General features: G+C 45.1%; 1 protein-coding gene across 2 annotated transcripts in view; it reads right to left on the bottom strand.

Moving 5' to 3' along the window:
• LOC119165676 (uncharacterized) overlaps positions 1-24516 on the bottom strand; it is a 234397-nt gene that overhangs the window by 56850 nt on the left and 153031 nt on the right. For both annotated transcript variants that reach the window (XM_075872364.1, XM_075872363.1), the window contains exon 2: positions 5455-5538. The gene's annotated coding sequence lies outside the window, so the exon portion shown is untranslated. The remainder of the gene's footprint in view (positions 1-5454; positions 5539-24516) is intronic.

A 24516-nucleotide genomic window follows, 5' to 3' on the forward strand; every position in this document is an offset into this window, starting at 1 on the left:
TCCGATTTAGCCGTTCGGTAAGGCCATTTGTTTGGGGATGGTAGGAATTGGTCAGCTTGTGGTACGTCGAGGAAGAGCGCAGAAGATCGTCGATTACACGGGACAAAAATGCGCGGCCGCGATCCGTGAGTAATTGGCGAGGAGCGCGCTGGTGTAGGATGACGTCGTGGAGAAAAAAGTCCACAACGTCAGTAGCGGTGCTGGTGGGGAGCGCTCAGTGATGGCATACCTAGTCGCGTAGTCTATAGCAACGGCGTCCCACTTGTTGCCCGATTTCGACTCGGGAAAAGGACCGAGAAAAGCTACACCAACACGAAAGAAACGTTCGGTTGGGATGGGGATCGGTTGAAGAAGTCTAGCTGGGGGCGCATTTGGTCGTTTCCTACGTTGGCATTTATCGCAGGAGGACACGTAACGGGGAACGGACCGGGCGAGACCGCGCCAAAGAAGCGGTGACGCACGCGGTCATACGTCCGAGATACACCCAGATGACCAGCAGTTGGTTCATTGTGAAGCTCGTGCTAGACGGTTGAACGCAAATTTTTTGGCACGACAAGAAGGAGCTCAGGGCCATCTGGCTGGAGGCTACAGCGGTACAGCGTGCCATTCAGGAGCACGTACATGCGAAGTGACGAGTCGTTCGGAGCCGATTCGAGACGGTCAATAAGTTGTCGCAGAGAAGCATCACAACGTTGTTCGTCACCAATCTGAAAAAACTAGGACATTGACATGACGCTGAGGCTTGGCTCGATGTCGGGTTCGTTGGGCTGATCAAAAGGGTAGCGGAATAAGCAATTGGCGTCCAGATGGAGACGTCCAGACTTATAAGCAACCGAGTAGGAATGCTCCTGTAGGCGTAATGCCCTATGACCAAGTCGTCCAGTGGGGTCCTTCAGAGAAGAAAGCCAACACAACGCGTGATGATCTGTGATGACACGGAAAGGGCGGCCATACAAGTAAGGACGGAATTTCGAGACCACCAAACAAGGGCGAGATATTACCGTTCTGTTATAGAATAATTGCGTTCAGAGTTAGAAAGCAGACGGCTCACGTACGCGATTACACGGTCGTTGCCCCGCTGAATTTGCGCCAAAACTGCACCAATTCCGTGACCACTCGCGTCTGTTCGCACTTCTGTAGGAGCATCGGGGTCAAAATATGCAAGAATGGGAGGTATCGTTAGAGTGGTGATTAGCTGAGAGAAGGCGTCAGCTTGAGGAGGGCCCCAACAAAATGGGACGCCTTGTTTGAGAAGGTTGGTGAGTGGCCGTGCGAGTGCCGCAAAGTTTTTCACGAACCGGCGAAAGTAGGAGCAGAGGCCCACAAAACTGCGAACATCATGGACAGAGCGTGGGACTGGGAAGATTGTTATAGCGCGTACTTTCACCGGGTCTGGCCATACGTCGGCAGCGTCAACAAGGTGACAGAATACGGTAATCTGACGAAGACCGAAGTGGCACTTGGAGGAATTGAGCTGCAGGCCGGCGCGTCGAAATATGGATAGAATGGTCGAAAGGCGTTCAAGGTGGGTTGCAAAGGTAGGTGAAAAAATGATCACGTCATCCAGCTAACACAAACATGTCGGCCATTTATATCCTTGTAAGAGCATGTCCATCATTCTCTTGAAGGTCACTGGAGCGTTGCAGAGACCGAATTACATGACCTTGAATTGGTAAAGACCGTTAGGGGTAAGGAAGGCGGTCTTTTCTCGGTCCATGTCAACTAAAGCGATTTGCCAGTAGCCAGATCGGAGGTCGAGAGATGAAAAGAAGATGGTGCCATGGAGGCAATCGAGGGCATCGCCAATGCGTGGTAGAGGGTACACGTCTTTTTTGGTAATTTTGTTGAGGCGGCGATAATCAACGAAGAAACGCCATGAGCCGTCTTTCTTTTTTACTAATACCACGGGAGATGCGCAACGGCTCGTTAATGGTTCGATTACGTTTTTCGTAAGCATTTTGGCCACTTCTTTCTGAATCACTTCTCGCTCGGACGCTGACACGCAGTACGGCCGACGGTGAATGGGCGCAGAGTCACCAGTGTTGATTTGGTGAGTGACAATTTTAGTCTGGCCCAAGGGACGATCGTCGGTGTCGAAAATGTCACTGTATCAGGCCAAAACTTGGCAGAGAGGGTCGGCCTGGTGAGGCGACAGCTCCGATCCAATCATGTTTCGAAAATACCATCGTCTGAGCTGGGTGACCGTGAGACTGCGCTTCGATCAAGAGCAGATACAGCGACAACACTGACATCGTCCTCTTCTATGGCAGTTAGCTGGGCTTGAGACATCTGGCAGGGCAACACTTGAGGGGTGAAACCAAAGTTAAGTAGCGGAAGTAACACACAGTTATCCGCTATGGTCGCGATGGTATAGGGCACAGTAACACTGCGCGTCAGCCGAACGTCAGTAATTGGCGTAACGATATAATCACCGTCAGGAACGGGAGGGGTTGATGACAAAGACACGTACGTGACGGCTCGAGGAGGCAGGCGAACGAAAGTGGATGGGCTCAAGCGGCTGGTGGCCTTTGCAGAGTAGTCGGCAAAGATTGGAAGATCAAGGCTGAGGGTACCAGATGAACAATCAATTAAGGCCGAGTGTGCCGAAAGGAAACAAGGCCAAGTTTAGGGTCATGAGGGTAGCAGGCTCGCACGGCAAAAAGGACCACCGCGTGACGACCGGCAATGCTGACACGAGCAGTGCACATTCGATTACTGGTACAGTACCGCCATCGGCAACACGTATTGCCTGCGTCGTAGGTGGCGTCATAATCTTTTGCGAGCAGCAGCGCAGAAAAGCGCTCATAATAGACAGGTGCGCACTTGTGTCAATGAGGGTGGTCACAGGAACATGGTCGACTTGTAATTCAAGCAGGCTTTGGTGCGTGGGAAGCGTCAGTAGAGGATTTTCGGCCGTCATTGGTATTGCAGCTTCACCTCTATAAGCTGCAATATCTCGTTTTCCTGCTGCGGTCGTCCAGAGAAGCTCGGCGAGGTAAAGCGCCGAAATGGCGGAAAGCGGGATTGGCGACGTAGCGGCGACGGGGAGCGACAGCTGCGGCGACCGGATGAAGGGGCGTCAGGGTAGCAGCGACCGGGCAAAGGGGCGTCAGTGGAAGGCTTGTAAGATGACGACGAATAGAAATTGCTGGGTGCGGCGACTGAACGTCGAGTGGTCGTCGGATGCATGAGCGCCGAGGGTGAGAAAGTCTGACGTGGTTGGTTTGACCAACGGTGGCGGCAATAGCGAGAAAAGTGCCCAGGCTGATGGCAGGAAAAACAAATAGGCCGGTCGTCAAATGTTCGCCATTCCGAAGGGTTTCAGTAGGGCATTGTTGGAGGTGATCGGCGATCGTGTCCTCGTGAGTAAGACGGGACTTACGGGCAAGTAAAGCGACATGCTGATGGAAGGCCGAGGTTCGCAAACTCCTGCCTCACCACAGCTTGTATTAACGCCACTGACGGCTGTTGTTGGTCAGAGGCAAGCATTGCGAAAACGGGTGGCTGAAAAAAAGCCGGACAGGCGGCTTCGATTTCCCGACGAACAATGCGTGTGACGTTGTCATACGTGGGGGACTGGCGGGCGGCTTCACACGATGAGGTTGCGGCCGTGTTGGGCAGCCGGTTGAATCACTGAGTAATACGGCGGCTCTTGGCTTCTTCGAACCGCCGGCACTCTTTAATGATGGTGTCGACAGTGGCAACGTTGTTGTAAACTAGATGATTAAATGCGTCGTCTGCTATGCCTTTCAGCACATTGGCCACTTTCTCAGACTCACTCATGTGCTCGTGAATCTAGCGTCATAGGGCGATGACGTCGTGAATGCACCCGACGTACGACTCCGTCGACGTCTGTGCACGAGCCGCCAGTTGATTCCGCGCTGCGATCTGCCGCCCAACGGTGTCGCCTAAGAGGTCGCGGATCCTCTCTTTAAAGGAGTCCCAGCTCGTCAGCTCCGGTTCGTGCGTCTCGAACCACACACGCGGTGGGTCATCGAGGTAAATCTATATTCAAACTAATGCGTATAGCGTCGACTAAGATGGAGGACAGCACACACAACCGACAGACCACTTCCTCGTTGTCGTCTTCTGACCGCTGATATGTCAGCTACGTAGCTATATAATCAGAAAACACAAATATCTCACGGTGCCTATAAAGGTTGAAATGAACATATAAATTTTGTACTGAAACTGACCAAATCGGGGAGCCATCAGAGTTTTGAATAGTAGAGGACAAGCAAGGCGTTAATCATAGGACACAGTGCCGAAATGTGATATGAACTTTTCGCTGACTACACATCCTGAAACTAAAACCTAGATGTCAGTCAAAAAAGTCATTCTCAAACTTGGTGCCTACATCTTTAAAATATTTCATTAAAGGAAAATTTCCTTTTTTTCTGATCTACGAGTCATGTGGCCTAGCATGTCGCATGCGTTACAAATGCCCAATTTGTGTAGTTACATCTGCCCAATTTGTGTGGGACATACGTTTCTCCTCCTTAACCAAAGTAATGCCTTTTTCATACACCAAGTCGCCTTAACCAGTCAATTTTACTGAGCGCTAAATATCGGAACAATGCGTTGTGACTAAGTTGCTACTCTCGCCAGCCAAAGCGTGGATTTGAACGACGGTTGGTTATAAACGACATTACTGAGCCGCCAGAGCTGGCGCTTGCTCAGAGGTCAAAGATGTGTGCACGTGGTGAAATTGACGGCGAGTCGTTAGCACTGTGAAAATGTGACGAGCGTCTCTGAATTCAGTCAGCTTTATTTGGGCGTTGTGAACACAATTGTGCCATAAACAAATACATTGATTGATATGATATGCGGTGTTTACCGTCCCAAATTTGCCATATGATTATGAGAGACGCCGTAGTGGAAGGTTCCGGAAATTTCGACCACATTGGGTTCCTTAACGTGCACCAAAATCTTAGCATACGGGCCTACAACATTTCCGCCTCCATCAGATATGCAGCCACCGCAGCAGGGATTCGATCCCGCGACCTACGGGTGAGCAGTCGAGTACCTCAGCCACTATACCACAGTGGCGTGGCACAAATGACATTACCAAAACTCTGGCAACTGTGCGAATGGTATCAACGCTTTTGCTCGTAGATGTAACAAGTTTTCGCATGTCCGAATGCCGTCTATATGGCATGGACATTGGCCTCACCACAAAAAAAGTGCATAGAATGTATTTCGAACATGGCGATTTGATCCAACAGGCCCACAATTTAGACCCACTCGAAAAAAATATTTATTTTCACTGATCTTTATACAGCTAGAAAACACAATTGGCCACTTTTTCGTTACATTTTCCTTCCAGCCGCATTTTATTCTCGCATGCTAACAGCCGGCTCATAATCAACCTTCTGAACAGTAGTGTCTAACTTGCGGTTGTATAGGAAATGCAATAACAAGTTGTGCTGTGCTACCAAAAGGGGAGCTACTCACCCATGTTCAGGATCATGTACAGCGGATGTTCCGGGTGATGTGCTGTTGTCGCAGTGGTTGCTACAGAACACCGAAATGATGTGCCTGGTGTTTTAGAAAGACAGAAGGTGGAAATAAACTGCTCTCGACATAGCACACTGTAAATAATGCTTGCTGGGGTTAACTAAAACTTATAAAAGCTGATTATCGTTATCCACAAACGAAGCCGCTTAAACTGATTGGCAAATAGATGACATTGCAAACTTAGAATAGAGTTTTATGATAGGATATTCGGCTGCTGCAAGGAAAAATTGCAGTAAAATTAAAGACCTTTAGGTGTTTAAAGTGTTTACCAATACTTGTTCTTTAGCTTCCTTAATGAACCGTAGCTCTTTATATCCTCAAAGTAAATGACTATCGAAACACCACGTGTGTTTACAATGCATATTTCACATTCAGTATTGCAGTAGGAATTCATTCTTAGACAGTGACTTGTTCAAACACATGCTACTTTCCATAAAAGTTTCCTTTGCTATGTAGTTAACTCAAAAGTAATTTTGTAAAAGTCTGCAAATTGGTAAGTTGTTCGTTTTAATTTCTTGCACAAATAGCGTCAACGTATGTGTGTAATCACGCTAAGGCAGTATGAAAATGCAAAACTACACTGGTAATTTTATTGACTATTGACCAGAATTTTCGACTGAAAGGGCAGTGTCTATGCAAAACAGTTGTGCATAAAGTTTAGCACCGAAGTGATGTCAAGGAGAAATGGAAAAGCAACTATTGCGGAACATCCTAATTGTTGGAGACTAAAATAATCTGTGTAAAGCAACTTGGAAGTAAAGTTCTTGATTTAAAGTACAAATTGACTACATCATGTGAGTCTCAGTGATATCATGATCACACACCTCGTCCATGTTAGTGACGTGAACCGCATAATCAGCAAAAATGGCGTTCAAAATATAATTGCAGTGTCTGAACCATTATAAGCCTCTGAATTAACAGGACTAAATAGGGGAATCAAACATGGCCCAGCAAATAAAACAACAAATCTTACGATTCTTATGACTCTGCGAGTGCTATACCTTGAAAAATGTAGGCATCCACGACCTCTCCTTCATGTTCTTACCCGCTACCTATAAAAAATATTAGTGAAATAGTCATGCCTCTCTCCCGTCGTCAAATATTAAAGTTGCAAGTATTCACTGATGGTAAAACTATGAGTCAGCATCCCTGGTCATATCCGCTTTCTCGGTGAGAGGTTACTGTTACGGCAGGAGCAGAAAGGCTACCATATGTTACTGCACCTTACACATAACATTAGTAAGATTCAGTGGATGGCAAACTTTCGCTGCAGACATGCGTATTGGTGGAATACACAATGCCTGAAGAATGACCGTGCAATCCAAATTAGGAATGCAAAAAAAATATATAGGTGTCTATATTCGTATGAACAAATTTCATAATGTTTCATCACGAGAACAGGTACGATTGCTTGGAAGGGACATACTTTTATCTCTAAGGAGCGCAGACAATTCAGTGATTGCACTGTTGACAACTCTAGGGTTTAGCTAGCATACGACTGGCGACTGTAAGCATGGCTCATGGTCGCGGCCACGTTACGCCACCAAATGCTCTGAGGTAGATATTCTATCAGCAGAAAATCTTTTGTCTATCTTCGAACTAACGGTTTGTTGCTAGGCCTCATGAACTACTGGTTCACCAGCTTTTGCGAAACTAGTCTAATCACGCAGTCGTACGATTTACTTCTTCAAGGAGTAAAACAGCTGATGTTGCAGCAGGCACTGGCACAGGATGTTGCAAGTCAAACACAGCTCGATGTCTGCAGGAAAGAGACGACCAGTCTGAAGGCGCCTGGCGCAAATCTGTTGCTGGCTTACGCCCTTCCTAATGCTGGCTCTGACCCACTATGAGGGAAAGGTGAATGAGCCAATGGTTCCTGTTTTGTTGTGGTTCCTGCTATCAAATCTTGCGTCTCTTTTTACTGGGGGGAATTCGTCAGGAATTGAGAGTGCTTATAAAGTTTTATAGAATTTCAAATAGAGGTAATAGCATAAAAAACTATGAATTTGACATAAAATTGCGATGCTCACTCAAATGTATAAAACTTGATTTATTTTATTAGTGATATATAATACACCGAATGAACACCTTATTTGAAAAACTTACATAAATAAAACAAAAGGTATGCATGTGTCGACAGGGAAGGATAATAATATTGATTAGTATCTTAGTCATTTCATTGAGATAATTCCGCCCAGCCACGTAAACTTTCGCAATGTCAAATCGAGAAATAGAGACCTCATAAGCTAAAATCGCGTCCACGAATACGTTCATTCAAATGTAAACGTATCTTATCTTAACGGAAAGTAATTATGAGATGTGGCATAAATGATGTATTATATTGTGATGAAGGAAAGTAACTATGATATTCTTTCTAAATGACTGACACCCCACCCCTTCTTTGGGGTCAGCAAGTAAGAAGAAATCTAAAATTTACAGCTTCGGCACAAGGCCGAGCGAGGCAAAGAAAGCGATAACAACGCATTGGGCTGTTGTACTAAGAAATGCTATGAGGTTTAGGAACCATACGAAATGTGGAGAACATGATCAATTGCGCTTGAATTGACAGTAATGCAATAACTTCAAAATATAAACAGGTGTTCTTGTGAATAGTTGACTGCGTGACGTCGAACAGAAGGCGAAGTGGAGAAACGCGACAAGCCACTGGTTCCTACGTCAAAGTTTAGGAACGTGGCAGGCTCCAGTGATTATCACTGGCACATCCTGTGAACACACCGCACGGAAGTTGTGCAGCAAAAAGTTCATGACATCAGTCTGGAATGTTTCTGGTGATATATACACAGTTGTGACGACGAAGCCGGCCGATGGCCTAAAGGTGCTAGCGTCACCACAACTCATCTGGGGCAGCGAGTTGAGTTGGTCCGTCTAGACGAAAGAATGAATGTGGCAGTGCGTATATTGGTGGGATTCGATTTCACAAGCACGACACCGCCAGCAACCTCCCGAGTAGTCCTGCACTTGATTCGAGCAATTTTCATGTTGCTTAAGTGTAAAGTGGAGCCAGATGTGTATAAGAATTCCCCTTTCATTCAACTGTGTGTACTTCAGTGAACCCACCCCTGCAGTGATCAAGCCATCGCAAGTGTAAATGTTTAGGGATTTCAAATCATGCATGGCTTGTCCTAACAAGTACGTGCGTTAAATAAGAATCGTTCATTTAGGTACATGGTGAGTACACCAGGGGTATATGGTGTCTAAATATAGCTCGCCGTTGGTCAGATGGACCGCATGAGCGGCGTCATCTAGTTAAGTATTGCGCCGCGCTGCGAAGCGAGGTGTCGCTCGTTTGAATCCACTATGCAGAAACAGCAGTGGCCAAACGCAGGACAGGTCACAAGGAAGGAAGGAAGGAAGGAAGGAAGGAAGGAAGGAAGGAAGGAAGGAAGGAAGAAAGGAAGGAAAGAAGGAAGGAAGGAAGCAAGGAAGGAAGGAAGGAAGGAAGGAAAGAAGGAAGGAAGGAAGGAAGGAACAAGGAAGGAAGAAAGGAAGGAAGGAAAGAAGGAAGGAAGGAAGGAAGGAAGGAAGGAAGGAAGGAAGGAAGGCTTCGTTACTGAAATAAACAAATGAACTACGTTGTACTTTCCATATCAGGGAAGTGGAAGCAACCGGAACTTGGTGTTCGCGTAGTTCTCTTACTGTCTTAAGGCAAAAGCGTTAGATGATACATGAACGCTGAGATTAGGCGATGGTGGCGTCTGGCGGCGTAAAATGAGGGTATGGCAAAAACTTGTCGTTACGTCATCAATCGGCATCACTAATTACGATGATTTGTGGCAGCTCATTTTTTCAATGTCACGCTGAATGCCTGGGTACAACTTGTGCCGTACAATGAACGTTAGCCTGAGCGTGCACCTGCATCATAATGGTACCCATGTATTTTTAATAAATTCAGATTGCCAGCACTGCAACCACAATTAATGGTGCATTGACATAACACGTTTTCGCCGCACAGGATCTTTGAGACCAAGCATGGCTCTGTGGTACGACAGCAAAATGCCACGCCGAATGCCTGGGTGCAACTTGTGCCGCACCAGACTGATCTATCTGCCGGCACATACATCAACCTTCAAATATCATATAGCCGTAAAGCTCGTGCTTCTCAAATCAATGGCATTTATTCCTGAGAAACCGCTATTCCTTAACTCCCTAATGTGCTGCCATTTACTATACAATCAATTCAGATGTCTTCCTTGCACCTTCTCTTGTCCGTGTAGAGTAGTACGGACTGGAAACAGGACTGTACGAGACTGTAGATTTCGTGTGCCACGGTTATTTTTTTCACAGCGAAAGCTGTTATGAGATCAACACTCGGGTCAAGCGCGGCCATAGTTGTCCGCCGCTGCTATCAGTGTCCGTAACCACAATGTACGAAATCAGAAATTAAACCTAAGGCCAATGACACCATGGAACTCAAACCCGGGTGCGCTGAGTGCCAGCCCAGAATTCTACCACTGAGCCACGCCGGTGCTTGGGAAATGTTGGCAAACTTGCCTTAGGCAGGCTTTATGCCGGGTAAGCAGTAGCGGTAATATTTATAAAGTGTTCTAAAACAGCGAAAAAACAACCATTAATCACAGAATTCGAATCGCGTAACGAGTGGCCCGTTCAATGCTCCAATCTGTTACAAAAGGTTGTCCTTGTTCACCTATCAACTGTGGCGCATACCAACTTCGGGCACAGTACCCTCATCGTCATCAGCCACTGCGTGAACGATTGGCACAAAATCGCTTGCAAGTGTTTAGCGGATACCACGCTTCTAAAAAATAGCATAGCGAATGCCAGCCTTCTACACAAAAACTTTTATAAATAATGCCGTATAGGGGGTATCAATCAAGTGCGCTTGCAGCAGTTATGCAGTGAGTGTTTAGAAAAGGCTCTGACAGACCGCTCTTCTGCCTTTCGCTGTGAATGTGCAGTGGCTCTCACGCAGGCCTGGCGTTTTTTTTTGTACATAGCTAAGGTCTTTTGCAACTCTCTGGTTGATTTTGTTCTACTTTTCAGAGGAGTTTAGAATTTTTATGTAAGCGCACATTTTTAGCGCATTTTGCTCTACATACTTCGAGGAATGCTATAGCTTACACCTTTTCTTGTTGATCTATTCTGGAAAGTTGTTGGCACATACCATTTTTATTACACATTTTAGTATAACCTACTTTCCACCATTTTTCTCATTTATGCCTCAAGAGAGCTTGCGTTCAATAAGCAATGAGATTGTTGTGCGTCGGCGCTGAATGTTTGTGTCTGAACTTTCTTGCCCTGATTAACTTTCATTACTCGGATGCAACTTACCTAAGCATCTGTTTTAGGTGGAATCTGTGGCAACAGACCTCTCAAGCAATGTCGCGTTAAAATGCCTCTCAAAAGGCCAGTTCTCAGCTTTCGCTGTGACTGCGCCGGGTGTTGGAAGCAGGACCGGCGTTGTTTCGCGAGATTGTTGAAAAGCTCTACTAGCAGAAATCCTGATGTCAGCGTCAGTTTCTGTGCCAATGCTTGTGAGCGAAAAATCATCTTGTTGACAAAAACTTGAGAAAGTATAAAAAAAGAATATATAAAAACTGCCAACCGTGTGAAGGCTAAACGGAGGCCGTCAGCGTGGCGAACAGACGTTCAACCCCAGAGTCACCACATTTGCTGAAATCGCTTTGATTGTAAACGCTAGAAATGTGATCTCATGGAAGAAGTCTACATAACGCATCACATAATGCGTGGCCATTATACTGATATGTAATGCCGTTTGTAACAAAATAAGAAGACGCCCCGCTGCGGTGGTCTAGTGGCTAAAGTACTCGGCTGCTGACACTCAGGTTGCGGGATCAAATCCCGGCTGCAGCGGCTGCATTTCCGATGGAGGCGAAAATGTTGTAGGCCCATCTGTTCAGATTTGGGTGCCCGTTAATGAACCCCAGTTGGTCAAAATTTCTGGAGCCCTTCACTACGGCGTCTCTCATAATCATATGGTGGTTTTGAGACGTTAAACCCTACAAATAGGAAAAAAACTGTAACGCATACGAGTAGTGTACCGGATTCCCTTGACCTGCGGTGGATTTTACATAGGGCAGACGGGCAGGAGCTGAAGTAAAATGCTCCAGGAACACACAAGTTTGTGTTTGCATTTGAGGGGAATCTTGCTCAAAAGTGCTTTATTTGTAAATTAAACCAAGCTTCAGGCAAACTACTACGTTGGCGAACAGAAAACACAAAATCAGATGAACAATCATTGAAGCTTACTTTATGATGTCGGAAAAGTTTGGCGACTTCCTTAGCACACCTTCAATAGCACGTACAGTTTGACATGTGGAGTGTTTGGAAGTGCTAATATGAAATTTTCGGAACACTAGTGCCTTTTATGACACAAGTACAAGGCCGGGGAAAGGTTAATACTGGGTTTGACAAATATACACGTTTCTTGATGTTAAATGATTAATGAGTGGTTGAACAAAAAGCCCAGCTTTTAATATGCTCAGACATGTTTAATCATCATCAGCAGCAGGACCGTGAATTAAGTGAACAGCAGCCGGGATTTGATCTCGCAACCTGAGTGTCAGCATTCATGTGTTGCTTACGGACCCATAGTGGGCCATTTGAAGATTCACTAAAAGTACTTTTATGGAGTAATCGCACTTAATATTTGTGCTTTCAATGGGCATTCAAATATTTTTTTTTCAAAAGGCCAGTGTTGCGCGTATAGTCATTCGTTTTCTTACGGCATGGTTGAGGCATGCACTGAAAACTAAAGCAGACTAGCATTCCAGAAGTTGATGTGCATGAGGCCTGATTACGCTATCGCAATCTGTAATTGTAGATGAAGTTGAAGCGTCCTTTAAATTTTGCTTTATTGAATGAAGATGTGTCGTCGAGCGGCGTCCGACGGCGAGGGCCGACGACAGAACGCGAGACGCAACGTGCGCCGGCACGCGCCCCCGACACGCGCAGTAGAAGTGAGTTGACCGGAGCCCGCGAAAGCCCAACAAAGACTGAGCTGACCAGTGGCCGTTTATTGAATGAACACAGCAGACACGCGGACACACGTGATTGGCTGCATGCAATCACGTGTGTGCCGTTACAGACGACATCTGTTGACAGAGTACACACTAGGGCGCACTCAGTGCACGCGCCACTCACAGGTGGCGCCACGACACAACATCCTCCCCCCGTCGACAAAATGAGCATTATCACAGGGTAACACTAGAGAAAGTCCCAGGATCTCCGCTAAGAAAAGTTCACGCCACACGAGCGGCGGGGAGAAGAACAGTTCGTGCACAGGCACCAGTGGCCTAATACAACAGATACGTCACACATCTTGTTAAACGAAATACAGTGCAAAAAAACACAGAACTGAAAGTCTCCTGCGATGTTGTGGCTGGGCCCACTAGCCATGGCATTATAGGAAGAACTCTTTTGACCTTAAGTGACAAAATCTTTGAGCCAGTCAGGTTGTTTTCTCTGACGGCGAAGACGCATAGAAGTCTCAGTAGAACTTGTTGAAGTGCGACCAGGTTCGGTCGTCTTTGAAAACCTTGTAGCACCCTCACTTCCCCCTCCCCAGGGTTGAGATTTAGTGGGTTACTTTAAAAAGGTACCCGCGCCGGGTCCTGCTGACTTCCCAACATTCCTTGGGGAACAACTAATTCAGACCGTTCACTATAAGAGATCTCTGACGAATCAGAGTCTGGCTGAAAACTGGGGGTGGAGCCCTGCAACGTAGGTGCACCAGGGCACTGACTGCCACAAAGATCTAAACTGGAATAAGAGTAAATAAGTTCTTTGGGTGTGGTAGAAAGGGCGGCATTCTGGAAAAACTCCCCAGGAATTACTGTTAACTTGGATGCATTCCACACTTTTTTGTCACTGAGGAGAATAGTGGACGGCGCAACCTGGGAATTCACTGTAAGAGGCCTACTACACTTGAAAAAGCCTTTCCTATGGAGTCTTACCTTAACCAAATCGCAGACCTTTATGCGGGTTTGCTGCGCACCTTTTCTTTTGTCAAAATATCCTTTCCTCTTATTCTGTTTCGCTGCAACCTGATTCCGGACGTGAGGCAACACATTGGGCGACTCCGATACTTTAGGACAAATCCTAAAGTTGCTAATGTCTACTTTGGAACGTGGTTGTCGACCGTGCAGCAAAAAGCTGGAGACAGGCCAGTCACCGCATGTGGTGTGACCCTATACGAATTCAGACATATTGTGATGCTCCTCGAGGCATCTTTATCTTCAAATCTGGCCACCTGCAAATGATTCTTTAGAACCCTGTTAAGGCGTTCTATTTGCCAATTGGCCTGGGGGTAATATTTGTAGTAGTAGTAATAGTAGTAGTAGTAGTACTTTTATTTACAGTAAGCCGGATACAGAGCTCACTGCAGGGGCAAATGGCTAAAGGCGAACAGCCCGACAAAGGCCCTTGTCCCTCCGCAGACCGTGACAGTGCAAAGCTTAGACATCAGCGCTGACAAACAATATATATATTCAATACATTGGTTTCAAGCAACCTGCAATTGTGCACACAAAATTCAAACATAAATAGCATAAGAAGTTTACATAACACATTTTAAGAATTAGAGGTGACTCTCGTAAAATTCAAAACTAAATGATATCAATGAAACAACTCAAAAACATACACAAAATGCATGTGGATACAATGAATTGCGCTGTATACACTCGTATAATTGACATAGAAATTTATGAACAACTTAAGCATTTGCAGAGGCATGAGACTCCATTACGTAGTTTCGATAGTGTAGACCGGTGGTTATGAATAAGTTCTTTATTTGTTTCTTGAAAGTCGCACTACTAGCCCTAAAGTTCAATTGATCTGCATGGGTATCTAAAACCTGAGGTACCTCGTAAGCAACACTTTGTTTTCCATACTTGGTTCTTGTTCTAGGAGCTCGTTTCTTTTGTTCTCGCAGACTGTAGTGTGGTCTTTCGGTGCAACTTTCTTCATATAGCTTAGTCTTTCGTATTAACTGAAGCAATTTAAAATGATATAATTGATCAATTCTGAGTATGGAAAGTTTAATGAATGGTGGAGCAGTGCGCAAGTCTTGTAGATTCCCCCTGTATTTTTCAAAGCAGCGCAATATTTTCTTTGGTATAGTTATTAACTTATGGTAATTCCCTTGTGATGTCGTTCCCCAGAATAACATCCCATAGGTTACTTTAGAATGGAAGAGTGCATAGTGCATACTTCTTTTTAACCTCAATGCAATTAAGTGCATTTTTTAAAAAAAACAACCAACCATTCGGGCTAATGCGGTGATCAGATGATTTACATGTGTGTTCCAGTTTAATTCCTCCTGAAACCATACACCAAGAAACTTTTCTTCCCTAACATGTGCGATGCAATTTCTTTCGAATTTTACAGCTATGTTACTAATAGGTTTGTTTATAGGTCGGAATATCATATAGCTTGTTTTTTTTTTGCTTTAAAGCGCAGTCCATTTTGCCTTAACCAATTTGAAAGATTGCTTAGATAAATATTTACACTGACCTTAAGTGATATTAGATTGTCTGATGAAAAGAAAACATTCGTATCGTCAGCGTACATTATAAGTTCAGGAGAATGAGGTATATCGACAATATCATTTATATAGGCAAGGAAAAATAATGGCCCCAGTATAGACCCTTGGGGGACTCCTTGGTTTAATTTTATCTTTGCAGAAATAGTGTTATTCAGTTGTACATATTGATAACGATCTTCAAGGTAACTTTTAAACAGTTGTAATGCAACTCCACGCACCCCATAACTTGATAATTTATGAATCAATGATTTGAATTGTATGGCGTCAAGTGCCTTTTGAAGATCGAGGAAGAGGCCAAGAGTATATTTTTTTGTTTTCCATATTTTCGATTATCTTCTATTTGATATACAGTAGAGCTTGTTCTGTTGATTTATTTTTTAAACCATACTGACTTTCGTTATTATTTGATGCTTATCAAAAAAGGATGCAAGTATATCATAAATAACTCCTTCAAATATTTTTGATATTGTTGGAAGCACGGATATAGGTCGATAGTTCGCTAAAGCATTGATATCACCACCTTTATGTACTGCAGTGACATTTGCCACTTTTAACTGCTCTGGAAATACACCATTAGTGAGAGTGAGGTTAATAATATAGGCCAAGACATTAGATATCAATGGTGACACCATTTCTAACTCAACAGAACCTATCTCATCAATCCCTGATGCAACATTGTTTTTAAGTTTTCTGATTATTCTTTCTACTTCAACCGGATCTGTGGGTGCGAAAAAAATAGAATACGGCAAAGGAGACTTATCAGGAGTTGGAGCATTATCTCGCTTTTCATCCGTTAAAATAAAGAAACCCGCATTTATGAAATGTTCATTCATAACATTGGCCAACCTTTCACCACTGAAAATCTGACCATTAATTGTTAGGTCCTGTGTCCTATTACAACCCTTATTTGTGTTCGTAAGCCCATTTATGACCTCCCATAGCTTCCTCTGCTCATTGTAAATGCTTTCAAATAATTTTTTATAGTAGTTCTGTTTAGCCTTCCGTATTTTTGAATTTAAAACGTTTCTATATTTCTTGTACTCAGCTAAGGCGTCTGTGTTCCGCGAACGGATGAAATCATGATACAATTTATTCTTTATTTTTATGCGCCGGTAAAGATCACGATTTATCCAAGGCTTCCTGCATTTCTTATTTCTAACCACGTGAGCGCTTCTGAAGTCGAAACGCCGCATCATAGCTAGCACTCAATAACCTCGTGAATGTGTTATAAGCATCATCAGGATTTTCTTGTCTATAAACAGTGTTCCAATCTATGTTCTGAACTAGCTGAAAAAAATGTTACTGAGTTTTGCTGTTTTTAATTCGGTGGAAAGATGTCTCTGTTTTCTGACCAATTTGAGAAGTGAATCGTGCAAGAAAGAAGATGGGCATATGATCACTTATGTCATACGCAAATACCCCGGATTTTATATTCTGTGAACTTAAATTTGAGGCGCATATATCAAGGAGCGTAGCACTTGTTGATGTTATCCTAGTAGGAGAACGTGTAAAATTTGAACTTTCTTATGTAAGTAAGAGCGTTTTAAAGTCTTTGGCATAAGGATCATTGGAACAGAGGTCAATGTTTATGTCACCCATGACTATGCAAGGAGTATTCCCGCGAAGAGTTGATAACACAACATTAAGAAACTCAATAAATTTCTGTTTGTGGCCATGTGGTGGCCTATATACACCAATTACTATGAATGGGCCAACACACATTGTAATGCATTCAACATCATTGTTCGTAACAGTATACTTATCAAGCCGTTCACTCGAAAGCGTATCCTTAAAATAAATAGCAAGACCTCCACCTTTTTGCTGGTTACGACCGAGAAGTTCATGACTATAGCCTGGAAAGAACGGCGCATCTTCTTTATAAGTAATCAATGTCTCGGAGAAAACTAGCACATCAAATCCGATACCTATAGACCATATAAAATTAGCAATGTCGTCGACCTTCCTTTTTATGCTTTAAACAAGCCTTTTCCGGATTGAAATACCCGGATTTACAAGATCACAAGATCCGGATTTACAAGATCAGTCATAGTGGAATGTGTTTCAATTTGTTATGACACTTGCCACATCTAATTTCTAATTTTAGCCAGGCTTGTCTCATCCGCAATGTGTATCGCTCGTGATCCTTCATCTTTGCGTGCAAGGACTTTGCCACCGGATGTCCAGACAAATTTCCATGCGGCTTCTTTCTTTTTTTGTATTGCCGCTGCAAGCAACGCCTTGCCTTCTGCGTCAAATGCTCATTTACAAAAATGGGCGTTTTTTTGTCGTCCTATCGAGCCTCTTCTTTCTACATTTTCCAGTATGTCGTCACGTTTTGTTCTTTTTACAAAGCGAACGATTATTTTCTTCACACCAGGCTTAGGAGTGGGAATCCAGTGGCATGTGTCAATATCAGACAGATCAACTGCCGCGCCAACAGCTTCGCTTATCTTTCTTACAACATCCACTGGATCATTCCCTACTGGCGCACCATTTATTTCAAGATTGTTTAGGCGCTGATACTGTTCGAGCTCATCGCATTTTTGTGACAGTTTCTTATTTTTCGCTTTCAATTCCATGTTTTGTCTTATGAGCTCTTGCATTTCAGCTCTCATATTCTTGATATCCGTGGCTACATCTTTGACCTCACTGCAGGTGTCAGAGCAAAAGGCAATGCTGGCTTTATTTCCCGTATCTCACTTCTGAAATCGCGTTTGAAATTTTCAAATGCCTTCGACAGCTCTTTTATATCCTTTACATCTGCTGCGTCCTTTTCCGCGTCTTTCCCCACGCTTTTTGCGGAATCCTTCCCCATAGCAAAGCAAGAACACTTCACTCAAAGCAAATACACTTCACGCTGTGTTCGGCAGCAGTGCACAGGCACAGGAGCAGACTTAGACGTGAGTAACACCGTTTCTCACCTGCGACAGCAGAAGATTTGTTATGTTCCGTCCGTTTCGTGCACTGCCGCCGAACTGCGTGGTCCACTCGGCGATGCCGTCTTTTTAAGCGTTTTCCAAGTCCAGGTCACGTGAAACGTCCAGGTCACGCGAAACTCCAAGCGCAGGCGCAGGACCACGATGACCAAAGTGGTGGCGACGCGTCCGTCTATCAAGGCTATAAGGGCGGTATCCGTGAGCCAAGTTGAAGCCAGCAAGCTGTGGAAGCAGAAGATTTTTTTACGTTTCGTCCGGTTCGTGCACTGCCGCCGAACTGCGTGGTCCACTCGGCCATGCTGTCTTTTTAAGCATTTTCCAGGTCCAGGTCACGTGAAACATCCAGGTCACGTGAAACTCCAAGCACAGGCGCAGGACCACGATGACCAAAGTGGTGGCGATGCGTCCGCCTATCAAGGCGATAAGGGCGGTATCCGTGAGCCAAGTTGAAGCCAGCAAGCTGCGAAAGCAGAAGATTTGTTACGTTCCGTCCGGTTCGTGCACTGCCGCCGAACGCCGAACTGGACGAAAATATATGACGGATGCCCTGTTCCTTTAGATATTCCTGAAATTGTACAGAGACAAAGTGTGGACCATTGTCGGTTACTAAGAACTCTGGTAGCCCTTCCCGGCTAAACGACGACGATTCCAACAGCCTAATGACATCCTCTGTGGACATAGAATTCGTGCCAAGAACTTCAGGACACGCTTAAACCTGAACAAGCCATCATGCGTGATGAACGTCGTTAAGTCCCTACTGCTCTCCTCTAACAACAGCTGGTGATAAGCTGACGCTAAGTCTAGCTTAGAAAAACAAGTGGCTCCATGAAACATCTGCAACAACTTTTCAACGTGCGGCAAAGGATACCCTTCGATGATAATTGCCTTATTCGGTTCCCTGAGATCTACACACAGTCGGATGTTTCCATGTTTCTTGCGGACGACGATGAGCAGCGAGACCCACTCAGAAGCGTCGACGCGTTCGATGACATCCGAGTCCTCGAGTCGTCGCAACTCGATCGCCACCTGATCGCGAAGAGCCAGAGGGAGACGTCTCAGCTTGGATGCAACCGGAGTCACACCTGGCCGCCGTTGAATGATATGAATGAAACCCTTGACGAGACCCAACTCGTCGCTGAACAGCTGCTCGAAGCCCGAAGGCACGTTGGAGGGACACTGCACTTCACATGATGCGAGCCGGCACGTCAACGACGCGCCGTCAATCTGGATGCCCAGTCGCTGAATGGCGTCAAGGCCCAATAGCGATGTGCCCTTATCGGTGACGTAGAAAACCACGGAGGAAGACCGCTGCAACACGTTGACTAGAGCTTGGAAGGAACCAAGAATCCTGATGCGCTGCTTGGAGGTAGTTTTGCAAGTTGACTACAGCTTTGGACAGACTGTGCTGTTTGCTGAATGACGCTGAAAGTCATCTGCAGTCATCAAGGATACAGACGCTCCTGTATTCACCTGTAGTCGCAGGGTAACACCATCGACCACAGCGTGGATGACTAAGTCTTTTCTGGATGAGGTGCTAACTGTGAGCACGGACAATAAAGGACAATCCGAAGATAACACTGTTGAGCTTGAAGTTGAGTTCAACTGAGTGGAAGCCTGCTACTCCGGTACGACGTCGACAGCTCCCCTCGAAGAGACGCGCTGTACAGGGGCAGTCTTGCGGCACATCGACGCGAAATGTCCCCAAACGTTGCCCGTATTGCAACGTCGACTTCGGGCTGGACAATTTCGAAAAGTTGAGTGGTGCCGTCTGCTTCCGCAGCGGTCGCACAATTGAGGTTCGAAGTCACCTTGAGACTTCTCATTTGGGACTGGAGCACGGTACCCCGACGGCGACTGTGGCTGAAAGTCGCCATCTTGGCCTCCCGGACCTGGTGACGTGACATCACGGGCTCCTCGACTGGCGCGGCCATTCTTTTTCTCCGCACCGCCATATTGGGCACCTTGCCCAATGGTTTCGACATGTTCAGGTTGACTGGGAGCAAACACTTGGTTCGCCAAGGACAATGCTTCGAGCGTCCGACCAACTTCTTCCGCTTTCCCCACGGACAACTCTTCGCCGTATGCCAGCAGCTTCTCTCTCACTCGTAAGTTGAACGAGCCGTGAATAATCTGATCGCAGACGCGTTCCGCGTACGTGAGCCCAAACTTGCATCGTACGGCTTTTTCCTTCAGGACTGTCACGTAGTCGAGGAAACTCTCGCCGGGGAGTTGACGACGACTAGTGATCTCGTGACGTTCAACTAGCGGATTAGTGGACGTGGCGAAAAGCCGATCGAGCTGCCTGACGAGACTGTCATACTTTGCAACGACCGGAGCCGAAGAATCTGGGACAGACGCCGGCGTAGTAGGCACCGCGTTGCTCGGAGTAGACGCCGCTTTGCTTTTCTCGTGTCGGGCTTCTTCCTGTTCAGCTGCCGGGAAATACCTCCGCTGTCCTTCCCGTCCCAGCAGGCTGTCGAGCGCTGACGCACGACGCGCATCGTTCCAGTCGCTGCCACCGGCTGCATCCAGGTGGGCCTGAAACATTTTTTTTCAATGACTTCACGGAACCGGGGGTGGCGCCGGCAGCTGGAGGAAGACAGGAAGCTGCTCGAAGAGAGCCATGCCGACAGGAGAGGTAGTACAGAGAGGTATGGAGCGGAGCAAGGGCGAATGCCTAGGCGAGAGCTTGCCAGAGTCTGCACACAAAGAGCGCTAGGCCTCGCAGACGCCAGACGCGTCAGACAAGACAGAAACAGGCGGGAGTAACAGGAAACTCACGGGTTCTTTCTGCCGTGGTAAGAACCGAGGCGAAGAACATCCTCGTCGCCATGTTGTTGTGTCGGCGAGCGGCGTTCTACAGCGAGGGCCCGACGACTGAACGCGAGATGCAACGTGCACCGGCACGCGCCCCCGACACGCGCAGTAGAAGTGAGTTGGCCGGAGCCCGCGGAAGCCCTACAAAGACTGAGCCGGCCAGCGGCCGTTTATTGAACGAACACAACGGACACGCGGACACACAAGATTGGCTGCATGCAAACACGTGTGTGCCGTTACAGACATCTGTTGACAGAGTACACATTAGGGCACACTCAGTGCGTGCGCCACTCACAGTTGGCGCCACGACACATCAGAAGACAATGTTGATTCCTTCGCCAATGTTCACTGCAAATTCTTTGTTATTATTTGAGACTTTTTCGCGAAACAGTACGCTTACGCGTGATACTTTTAGTGGAGTCACTCTTGGCCTAAACTAAGAGGTGGGTGCCACTCAGTCATATAGGGGGTCAAAATTACTACCCGTTGTGATCAAATGTATAAATTCACTTTAACAGAATATCTTGCTAAATTCTCTGTTTTTATATGCTTTGTTGTCAATTATTTATAGCTAAATTGGTTATATGACAAAAGTTTAGCTTTTGCGATTAATAAACTAAAAAAATACTGAAAAAAACAACTACGACTCGGCTGATGCTTTGCATTGGGTATGAGCCATGAAATGAGGGGACAAAAAAGCAGAAGAGCCACCCTGTTTAACTATTTGTGCCTTGATAGGTGCCCAACAGTGGGCGTGAGCTATATATAGGTAATAATGGTAATAATCATGATTCTAGGCGTTAATTGATTCTAAGCAAAGGCGGCACTTTTGGAGTCAATCATTTCGGCTTTGCCGCTGACATTATGCATTATAAATGAAAGATTTCGCGCGCTAACATCAAAAAAAACGCTTATCAGACCCAGTCTTCAGAACTTCTCCGGAATAATAGCACCTATTAATTCCCTGGAACAGTAAATTATCGCGGACGAGAATAGTGTAAGTGGCTATAAGCAAACTTTTCTGTCGCGTTACATTCCTCAACTTTTGCCTGCATAGAGCAAGTCAAGTGCCGTCCCCTCTGTGTCATTGCTGTAATGAGAAGAAAACAATTAGTAATTACTTTTTATTTTATCGCCGGTACACGTCATTGAGGAGAACATTCAGAGCACCACCTCTTCGAAATCTTGGTTTGGAAATATCCGAATCATCTGTTCTTTCCTTTGATGCCTCTACTCTGGGCTAGTGTCACAGGGATGTATACTGTGCCATAGAGAAATTGATCAGTCAGTCTAAAAGAATAACGAACTGAATTCTTCATCCTTTAAATCCTTGAACACTAATATTTCTTACTTTTTATTAGCTATTGAGAGCTTATACGAGAAGCATTGCGAAGATAATACTGAAAAAATTCACGTTTTACTCGGCCATTACCCTTCATTTGATATGACGCATGAGAGTAGGAGAAGTAGATGTACTTGAACGTCAGATTTCTGGTCTGTGGCGCATACTCACTGCGAAGTATTGGTTAAGAGTTGGGTGGCTTTATAAAAGAATGTGCAATTTTCGATTGATGAAGGTTGTACGTGGACGTGAGGCAGGGTTGGAGGGAGACGAGGAGGAAGACGAGGTTAGAAATAAGAAAGATGGCTGAAACCCCAGCCTAGTACTGTGTACTATTACAAAGGTTATATTGATTACTTAATTTGAATGTACTGCAGCCTAAGTACAAGGCTATAGCAGTGATAAATGAGCGATACAGGACGAATGTAACAGAGCAAAAAAACAACAATATAAAACTGAATTACTTTAGAGCATTACGCGAAAAATCTCTTTGCATATTACAAACAAGAAATTACATATGTTCAAAGTGGTTAGTAGTGGCATCAATGATTTTTTTAACAGTAGTGATCAAATACAGCCCAGTAGCAAACTACAAAGCTTTATATGCGCAAAAAACATAAATTTCAATGTGTTTGTACGAGCAAATAAAAACTTTATGTTCAATGTATGGGAGCTGCAGGTCACAGTTGCTTCCATAAATACTATGTCGTTACCGACAAGGATGCTAGTGCAGGAGTTTATAGTTTTATATAATTGTTTTAAATATTCAACACGGTACCAGGAATGCAATGGTAAAATGTTCAGTGAAGCCAGAGTCTGCGACGGTGAGAAACTGTGGCGTTACTTAAGGAGTTCGAAATAAATTGCTTTGAATAAACGTTGTCAAGCATTTTAGGTCATGGATGCGTACTCTAAAATGGCGCGAATCAAACTTTTGTGCCGAAGTAGTGGGTCCTCCAAAAAATACGCAAAAGAAAGAACTGTGAAGTAATCACCACTTATTAATTGGGCTTGCGATAGTAATTTATTTATACTTTAAAAAAGTCAATGTTGCACGTACAATCATTCATTTCCTTCCGGTATTAGTAAGGCATGCAATGTACTGGAAAAGGGTACAGATAACCTAGAAAATGGTGGTGTTTAATGCAATGCCTATAATTGTTCAAATAAATAAAATAATTTACTCCAAAATTAGAGCATTGCCCTAAATTTTACACCAATATATTGTTGTATACACGTTAAATTAGGAACCCAAAATAATTAGTCAACGAATTACCCTCAATATTACAGTGCCTGAAAGCCGCCAATAATCTCGCACTGGAGAATCCTGAAATGGAGGCTCCAAAAGACATAATGACATGCACATACAAATGCATACAAATACAACCGAAAGAAATACAACAGAAAGGGTTTTTCGCACTGTAGTAAACCGCCTGCTGGTCAAAAAAAAATGATCTACTGTCTCCAGTTCACCACAACACGCGCACAGTGAAGAAGGTGTCCGAGTAGTCCTGTGTTTGTAGAAATTAGATTCGGTATCCGTCAGCACAGACTTGTGATTGCTACTTCTATTTCACAAGTTTGCCAACAGGCTCTTCGCCAGGGATATAATAAATTGGTATGCACAGTGGGTATGCCCCACGTGCTATATCTGAACAAAAGCAAGATTTCTGGTCAGTCCCTCATAGAGGGTAGAAACTAGTATTAAGAAGCAAGTAAGCAAGCAACTGCTCCGCTTCCGTGATCTTCAGGCCTGGCTATCACTTTCCTGCGAACATCAAGCTGTGGTTTACCTGCTGTTTCCACTGGCTGTGCTCCGTGTAAAAATCAGCTGTTTGACGCATCCACAAGGTACATTTTACGAATACAATTAGGCCTTCTTCTGAAAAATGTGCCGAGCGAGTTTCCGGAGAGATCTAATAGACAAGGTACAAAACCACGAGACCTTCTGTTATTTTTTCACTGTTCGGGCTCGGCACAGAACAAAAATGTCTCCTGTGCGTTACAAGTCTACCTCAGTGCGTACAGTAGGGGTCAGCGTTAATGCGAGGGTGAGCCTTGCTTGTGGTTGTGAACTGTCTGCTAGCGCAATACTGAGCGGCTCAAAACCCGCTCACTGGTCAGTGTTCGCCCATTGCAGAACTAAAAAGTATTCCTTTTGTACGTTGGGTTCAGTTGCGTGACCTAATCCTAATTTTATTGTAATACCTATTGTAGGGTAAGTCACCTTTTTGTCATGTTCTAAGTTGAAATTGACGTGATACCCCCTCATATCCTCCGTTCTACTTACATGCAATAGCACGCGAGCGGGGATGACAAACGCTACTGAAGCAGGCATCAAATGACCTGGCCAAACTTCG

The sequence above is a fragment of the Rhipicephalus microplus genome, chromosome 8 (genome assembly GCF_043290135.1).
Source record: "Rhipicephalus microplus isolate Deutch F79 chromosome 8, USDA_Rmic, whole genome shotgun sequence".
Taxonomy (NCBI): domain Eukaryota; kingdom Metazoa; phylum Arthropoda; class Arachnida; order Ixodida; family Ixodidae; genus Rhipicephalus; species Rhipicephalus microplus.